We start from the raw sequence: 9,598 nt of genomic DNA, 5'->3' as shown, positions 1-9,598 counted from the left end.
AACCTAGAAACTCAGAGATCATATAGCTCTCTCAATTTCCCTATCTTCCAAATGAAAAAAAATGATGCAATTAGTTGAGGATTTTTAGTATTTATATGCAAATATTTTAGTAATTTCAGTTTTGTGTGCATGGCCAGTTTATCTTATTTTTTTTCCTAAGATTAAGAAAATGAGTCATTTTTGTTTATTTCCCAAGTTTCTTTACCAATGATTTGGACTTCTCCAACAAATCTTGGCATTGATCAGTGTTTGTACCATACTTAGGGCCTCCGTATTTAGATCTCGTATAAATACTCGGGGGATTTAAATGTAATTATGTAATAAAGGAAGGGGTAAATATGTAATAAGTGAAGAGCCCTTATTCTATAAAAGGACCCCTTACTCTCCTCATTAAGGGAGGCCATTTTCTTAAGCCCCCTCATCCTCTCAAAGCTCTCACTCTCATATTCAGAGCTATCTCTCCCTCACAATCCTATCAGAGAAATACAATATCAGTGTGGACGTAGCCCAAACATTGGGGTGAACAACGATACATCTTGTGTTATTTACATTTCTTGCATATTCATGGTCAGATTTACGTTGTTCCAAGACCTCCGGTTTTGTGCATCAACATTTGGCGCCGTCTGTGGGAAACGACACAAAAAGTTATGTCGGTTCTCTTTCATTTTTTCATCTCACCACCATGAGACCTCACCACACTCCACCTTGAATCTGCAAAATCTGCAAAAAAACCCAATAACCCAGAGTTTTCCCAAAAATCTAAACACCCGCAAAAACCTTTCTCTCTCTCTCTTTTTACAGAGACCGCAAACTCTTCAATTAAGTCTTAAAGTTTCAGACTTTCATAATAAAAGCAGAGCAAAGATGGATATAGTGAGTGCAAGTGCGAGTTCGAGTGCGAGCAAAAGGAAGACGATGAGTTTCCACAGCGAGAAGATGACTCTAGAAGATTACCTGCTCCTCATTCAATCCAACTCCCACCTCCATCTCACCGTCGCTCATCTCAATCAGATCATTTCCATGCACGGATACAAGAAGATCTACAAAGAGGGCATGAAGGATAAAGTTCAATTAAGAGAAAGAGGGCAAAGGTACTACCAAACTCATTTCTTTCATGTTCCTCCTGGAAACACACAACCTCCGCCCCTGCTCTTGTGAGCCCCAGCCATGACGTTGTCCAGTACTTGCAACTCTAACAATCACCATCGTTGGCCTTTGATTGCAGACCCTACGGCGTCGTTTCTGCTCCCAACTCTGCTTCCGGGACTGCTCGTCTAGAGAAAAACTGGTGCCGAAAATGAAGAGGAAGCGATCGCCGGTAGCCGCCATTTTCGCTCGTGCTGCTCTGGACTCTATTTCGTACGGATCTTGCTGACGTCACAAACTTACCCTTAAACTTGGCTTTGCTGAAGACCATCTCGCTGCTTTCTTAGTTTTGCTGTAAACCTGCAATGCAGCAGAAAAAAAAAAGGCAGAAAGTGAAAAGAAAAAAAGCAAAAGCAAGTCTGTGCAGGTAAAGATGTTTGTAGATGGAAAAGAAAAAAGAGACTGAGTGAGAGAGGTGTGGTGGAAAAGAGGAAAGCAAAAGTGGAATAAAGGAAAAAAAGGAAAGAGGAAAGCACTTGGATAAGTATACTGACATTTCATCATGCATATTCCCATTTTGAAAAACCCATCCGGAGATCATGCAAAAGTATCAAAGTATGAGAGACCATGCATGCTGACTAAACTTGCCTTCACGTGAAGTTTTCCTCCAACAGCTAGACCGCTAAAGTTGATATGAAGGGAGAAATCTTGTTGTCGCCAAGTCCCAGCAGTTCTTTTTTTAATGATGTAATTTATTTTTCTTATCTTTCAGAGACATCTGTATAACCCTATTAGAGGGTTAAAAAAAACAGCGAGCCCAAAATAATGGGCTGGAATACTATGTGGAAGGAGAAGGCCCATATGGCCAAAAGAGCCAGGCCCTCTATTATCACCAACCAAGTGATCAAAAGTACATCTAGTACTCCAAATTTATTCAGCACCATGCCTCTATTACCACCAACCTGGTGATCAAAAGTACGCCCAGTACTCTAAAATTATTCAGCAGCCTGCCGCTATTATCACCAACCAGGTGATCAAAAGTACGTCCAGTACTCCAAAATTATTTAGTAGCCTGCAACTATTATCACCCACTAGGTGATCAAAAGTACGCCCAATACTTCAAATTATACATGAGCATTACTCATGTCAATCATACATAAACATTCATGAGCATCACTTATATCAATCATATATAAACATTCATGAGCATCACTCATGTCAACATTTATGAGCATCACTCATGTCAACATTTATGAGCATCACTCATGTCAATCAGCATAAACATTTATGAGCATCACTCATGTCAATCAGCTTCAAAAGCTTCATTTACAGAGCTCTAGCTTCGAAAGCTTCATTTACAGAGCTCCAACTTTCAAAGCTTCATTTACAAAAGCTCCAGCTTCAAAGCTTCACTTGTAAAGCTTCACCTACAAAGCTTCACTTGTAAAGCTTCACCTACAAAGCTTCAGTACAGGGTATACAAATACCGCCTCCGAACAACCGCCACTTCGGCTCATACATGGTTCGAATTTGAAGTCTCCAACCAACAGACTCTATTGACTGAAGACTTTAGGGACTACACTATGTACCATATATTGGGCCTTAACTGGGCCTCATGAAAAATACTTAGGGGACTTAGCCCATTATTTATGTACTGATGAGCGAGCCCTTATCCTATAAAAGGGACTCCCTCACTTTCATTAGAGAGCACCCATTATTCATGTACTGAGGAGCGAGCCTTTATTCTATAAAAGGGACTCCCTGACCATCATTAAAGAGCATCGCCACCTACTGAGCAACCGCCTCGCCACGAGCATCACTCATAACCCATCACTTATGTATTGAGGAGCGAGCCCTTATCTTATAAAAGGGACTCCCTCACCATCATTAGAAAGCATCGCCACCTACTAAGCAACTACCTCACCGCGAGCATCACTCATAACCCATCACTTATGTATTGAGGAGCGAGCCCTTATTCTATAAAAGGGACTCCCTCACCATCATTAGAGAGCATCGCCGCCTACTGAGCAACCACCTCGCCCAAGCATCACTCCTAATCCATCACTTATGTATTGAGAAGCGAGCTTTTATTCTATAAAAGGGTCTCCCTCACCATCATTAGAGAGCATCGTCGCCAGCTGAGCAACCGCCTCGCCGCGAGAACCAACTCTAGCCCATCATTTTTGTAATGAGGAGCGAGCCCTTACTGTATAAAAGGGACTCACCTTCAACGCCACAAGCCAAGCCAACCAAGGCAACATAAACCACAAACCGAGCAGCCTCGCAACATACGCTACTTCTAGTTGAGCATCATTTCACTTTGAGCATCGTCTCATATCAAGTATCAGTTTAAGACGACATCTAGTTACTTCGGCCCACACATGGACTGAATTTCGAGTCTCCAGCCAAAAGACTCTCTTGACTGAAGACTTAGGGGATTACTGTTTGTACCATACTTAGGGCCTCCGTATTTAGATCTTGTATAAATACTCAAGGGACTTAAATATAATTATGTAATAAAGGAAGGGGTAAATATGTAATAAGTGAGGAGCCCTTATTCTATAAAAGGACCCCTCACTCTCCTCATTAAGGGAGGCCATTTTCTTAACCCCCATCATCCTCTCAAAGCTCTCACTCTCATATTCAGAGCTTTCTCTCCCTCACAATCCTCTCAGAGAAATACAATATCAGTATGGACGTAGCCCAAACATTGGGGTGAACCACGATACATCTTGTGCTATTTACATTTCTTGCAGATTCACGGTCAGATTTACGTTGTTCCAAGACCTCCGGTTTTGTGCATCAACAATCAGCAAGTTGGGAAATATAAACATTATATATTTTCCATATCAATATATATATATGCATGTGTGTGTTTATATATATATATATTATGTATGTATGTATGTATGTATGTGTGTGTGTGTGTGGTTATATTCCTTTTGGATTGTGCACTAGAAAATAAATTCATTTTACGAGTCAATCAAATCCAAAGAAATCCATGAAAGGAGTCCAAACAAATCTATAGAAATCTATAACAGAAATCTCCCAAAATCCATATAGAAATGTAGAGTCTATTAAAATCCTTTAAAATCTATCACTTTAAAAAAATTCATTAAAATCCTCTGAAATCCAAATTGACTACACCCCCCCCCTTAATTTTACAAATAAAGAAGAAAAGGGGATTCAAGGTGCAGGCCAAAGAAAGAAGAAGAGAATTAAAGAGAAACGGGGATTGGATATAATTTTACTCAAAGTACCTTGTGCAACGAAGCCTTCGTCACACAAATGAAATTAAAAAAATAAAAATAAAAACTCGTCCATTTTTTCATGCATGGCCAAAATTTTTAAAGCCTTGCCCGATGAACAATTCGTTGCGCAAATGAAAATGAAAAAAACCGCCCATTTTTTCGTGTACCGCCAAAAAATTTTAGCCTTGTGCAACGAAGTATTTGTCATGTAACGTATATTAAGGTGACGAACTAAAGAGCTTCATTGCCTAAAGATGCTTATATATTAGTTTCGTCGCATAATGTTTTTAATTAATTATAAATTATTTTCGAATGTCTCCCTGATTGAGTTGGTACACTTCCGACTTGGACACTTGATTTGAGTTGACCCGATTATGTCTAATGCCGAATTCAATAAACTGATCTATTCCATCCAAATATTCAGCAACACATTTGTTTGGATTTTGTATCCATTCTCTGTCCATTTTACCTGCAAACAAATAAAATATACACAGATTACAACATCTTCAACTATGTCTTGTCATCTTATGCCTCTAGTAAAGGCCTTATCCCATTCAGGAATGCATAATTTCATGTCGTAATTTATAGCTTCATCAAGATTAGATTTCAACGTGCAAAAATTTCGGCAAAATCTCCATATAGTTCTCCAAGTATACAACATAAATATAAAATACCTAGCATGCACTCAAAGAACATAAAGAGATTTTCCCCAAAAATTCCCGATCGAAACCTAATTTGTGAACTGCAAACTACGACATATAACTATGCTCCCGAACTTTCCAAAAATGGGCCAATTCAATAATCAATTGGATTGTAGTCATGTTTTCTCATCTATATGCTAAATCCAACTAATTCTCAAATAGAATACTAAGGTTTTTCTGGAATGAAAGTTTACGAAGTTAAGTATTATTAACTTCGTACAACACAAAATAATTTTGTACAATACAAAAATATTTGAATACACACATGTATTAGTTATATCAAACTACCACATAAATTAAAAAATTTAAATCACAAATAATGAAGAAATTACCTTCAAATTCGTTCTCCAACCATAATCATCTACAACAACCCTATAGAAAACAAATGTAATTTCGTTAATTCGAATTCAAAATTAAAATATAAATGGCAAAATCAAATTGCTTACGGGATAGAGAGGGATAGAGAAAGGGAGAGGAGATGGGGATGGAGATGGACAAACTTGGATTGAGAGGGAGAGAAGATAGAGAGAGGGAGATGGAGAGAAAGATAGGGACCAAGATGGAGGGAGATGGAGAGGATGTGGAGAGAGTCATGCTATTAGAAATTTTTTTATTTCTATAGTTCTGCCTCTCGCGACCGAAGAAGTGATTAAAAACACGAAATCTTTGCACGACAAAGTACTTTGTCACCTAAAGTAAACCGTCGTCACCAAAACCCAAACGAAACCCTAATTGCACATGGGCATTAGGCAACGAATTCGTCGCGTAAGGAGCCTTTGAGCAACAAAAGATCCTTCATCGCGCACATTTGTTTAGTAATTCAATTTTTATTAACAAAGTAATCAAATAAATTATTTAAATCAGATATTTTCTTAATCCAACTTTTGGGATATGGGGGAGAGAAAGTTTTGGAGTTTGGGGGAGAAAAAAAATGGGAATTGGGGAAGAAAATGTGGAAGAGAGGAAGTGAGGAGAGAAATGTGAGCATCTGGGATTTTAATGATTCTGGTAAACCCTTATGCGACGAAGCTTTCCTAAGTCTTCTTCGTCGCATTTTTTTTTTTTTTTTGCCATTATTGTCTCACCAGCCATTTCAAAGACTTTGCACAGTGAAGCCTACTATTCATCACACAAAAAAATGTGCCAAATTCTCATTTTTCCTCAAACTTTTTCAAAGTTGTGCAACGAATAGTTGAGTTCGTCAGGCTAACAGCTGTTGCACGACAAATATCCTTGTCACATACAGTTGTTGCTTTTTTTTTTTCCGTGAACATTTGGCACTTACTTTGTCGCACAAAGGTTACTTGGTCGATGAAAAAGTGTTTCATCGCCTAAAGTTTGATCCTGCAAACAGTTTTTTCTGCTAGTGTATACAAGTAGAGGCATACGTAGTATTCTATATAAACTTCATTTTCCATTAACATATACTAAATTCAGTATCAATCTGAAAGTATATATATTGTCTTCAATATGTTATTAGTAAGGCTCAATTAGTCACTTGTTCAACTAAATGACAGAACAACTCACCATGACTAGATTCGACCAATTTTCAAGGAATGAACATCATAGTTTTCTAAAACTACAAGATAACAAACTTTATTAAAAGTAAATGGTGGATTGTTCTGTTGAATAGCGTCATTCTTTCAACTCACTATTTCTCTTTAACCATCTTCTTCAACCTATTACTTTCCAGGTTGGAACCCTGATTCCCTCTTTAGTGTAACTTAAATCAATAACAACATTTGTAATAATAAAAATATAAAGCAAAAACCTATTGTGGTACAAATTCTTGATCTGAAAACTATAAATTCCCCTATGTAAATCTTAAAGCTTCGCAATGGTGAATTGTCCTCATTTTAAGAACTCATCTTCAACCCATCGTCTTCCGAGTTCAAAATCTTCACCCTTCCTTTAGTGTGGATTAATGTGGAATATCTTCTTGAAAATAGTAAAGCTACGATTTGATCTTAAAACATTAAAAACAAAAAAAAAATCTTGAAATGATCTCTTTTGTGTAAAGTTTACTTTAAAAATAAGAAGAATAATAGAATAATACTTGGCTCCTAAAAAATAAGAAAGAATTCCTCCCCAAACTCTTTTGTGGCCCGATTAATAGAATTTCATGTTTATGATCAAAACCGTTCACATTATGAATCACTATATAAAGATCATCTCTCTAAATAAAAAAGTACAAAATATGTAATCATTTAGTCATCAATTTGTATAAAAAACGTATGGTGGGAATCGGTAAATACTTTTACGAATAGTTTATATATTGCTACAGTTAAGTCAATAAATTGCTTTTGTTGTGATTGAATTTTTGCAAAGATGATATTTAGAATTTAATTTACAATATTTTCGTATCTGATCATAATCTCGAAGATCTATGAATTGGTCACGAAGCATTTTGAGGAGAAATACCTTTTATTTTTTGAGCCAAACGTTGTTTTGTTTTGCTTGGTATCAAGTGATATGAGTAGGGCTGGAAAAAATTCTCGAAAATCCCGAACAAAACCAAAAAAATCCTGATCCCAAACCATAAAAGTCCCAAACCAAAATTCCCCAAATTTTCAGGATGAAATACCAAACCGATCCTGAAATTTCGGTACGGGATTCGATATTGTCTATTCAATATGTTGGTAATCCCATACCAAACCAAAAATAAGTATTATATATATATATATATATATGGAGTTTTAACGAAAATGGCTTGGCACTATTCATTTTTAATCAAAAGGACATTTTGTGTATGAAAAGTCCATAATGGATCAAACTGTTTTCTTTATTTACTCTTATTCCATTTTTATTATTATATCAAAGTCCACAATGATGTTGACATTTCCGTTTGGAAATACATTATTTTACATGATGCTATTCAACTTATGCTAATTTGCTACCAGCTCCTCATGCATCCATCATGTTGTCGATGTTATGCAGCTCTTTTTCTGTCAAATTGTTCCAATACTGTTCATCTCCTTCTACTAGCTCTGCATCTCTTTCTCTATCTTCTTTCACCCTGAAGTACATTTTTGCTGTTTCTTCTTTGAAATTTTGAGGCTTCCAATAGGGCTGATGACTGATCTTTGTCTTGCTGTAAATATACATTTCTTCTTCTTCTGCTACTAATACCATATCATACCTAAAATCTTCAAAATCATCTAAGGCTAGCATTTGGATTCCTCGAAATTTTAGGATATTTTTATATGAAGGAGTCCACCTATGTGAGGAGATAGGGGATAGTTTAAAGGACTCTTCGTTAATCATGGCTATATACCTAAGTTTCTCCTTATGCATATGTACATACCAATCTGGAGGACTACTAATAAAACTTATGCAAATTTCTTTCTATCTTTCTAGATAATCTTCTGCTACTTTCAAAAGCTTTTCAGGAAATAATTCTAGTTGGGAGACATGGTTGATAAATATTTTATCAAGATAGCCAAACTCTAATAGTAAAGCTGGGGTAACTTCTACCACATTATGCTTTTCATGATACTCATAACTAAAATGCATGGTCTATAATCTCTCATGTTAATCCTGACTACAGCTATGCTAACCTCCGGTTTACAAATACAATTCTCTATACTATCACAAAGACATGGTGAATACATCTTTGTAATAATATCCATCCCTGGTTTTGAATCAAAGATGGACTGATACAAAGCACATTGTAATTGTAATTGCAATTCTTTCATGGACTGTGATGCTCTACTCATGATCTCCTTTTGCATATCTGGTGCAGTTATCCTTAATTTTGCTTTTGAAATTTCTTCTAATAAAATATTATCTATTATTAAGTCTAAAGATATATTCCTAAGAAAACTTTCATATTTTTCTTGTTTTTCTTTGTCACTTAGGAGTTGATATTGTTCATTATTTTGATGTTGCTCCATTTCAATGTCTTCTTCTAGGAGCTCAATCTTAATTTCTTCTATGAGCTCATTAGCCTCTTGTTCTATGGGTTCAATAACCTCTTTTCTTTTATTCTTATGTTGATCAATTTCCAAACTTATTTTCAATTCTCTTTTCAGGGTGTCACTTGCCTTTTACTGCATTCTAAGAGATTGGAGTTCTTGGTTCATTTTTGTAAACTTACTAAGTAATTACTCATGGTCTCTAGAAATGGGTTGAAGTTTATGCTCAAGAGAATGAATATGATGCTGGCTTTGGTGGAAATTAAAATTAAAGCTATCAAATTCTTGTTCTAAGGCTCTAATTAATTTTTCATGACCTAATCTCATGCTTGGCTGTTTGATTTGGATATTCCAAAAATTATCTAGGAGAACCTGTTGCCTATCAGAAAGCCATGGTACCCTTGACCTATACCTCAGAGTTGGATTTCTAATTCCTTCAACAATATTGCCATTAAAGTTGAAAGTATGTATTGGTGGTGATGTTGGTCTACTTATGCTATTTTGGAATCCACTGAATGGTGGAGGTTGATGGTGCATCATTATGCTACTGAAAGGTGCTCTTTTGCCTTATGGTCTTATGCTATTTAAGGATGATGGTCCACGATATTCCATACCTATTCAACAAATTAATCTTGATAAGATATCG

At 36.3% G+C, this 9,598-nt stretch overlaps 1 pseudogene; it reads left to right on the top strand.

Annotated features, from left to right (window-relative positions):
* Nucleotides 1-864: 864 nt before the first annotated feature.
* LOC126609239 (uncharacterized) lies at nucleotides 865-1,375 on the top strand (annotated as a pseudogene).
* Nucleotides 1,376-9,598: the final 8,223 nt, after the last annotated feature.

Source organism: Malus sylvestris, chromosome 16 (genome assembly GCF_916048215.2).
Source record: "Malus sylvestris chromosome 16, drMalSylv7.2, whole genome shotgun sequence".
NCBI lineage: Eukaryota > Viridiplantae > Streptophyta > Magnoliopsida > Rosales > Rosaceae > Malus > Malus sylvestris.
Note: the sequence above shows the minus strand (reverse complement) of the source record. Positions and strands in the feature narration are given on the sequence as shown.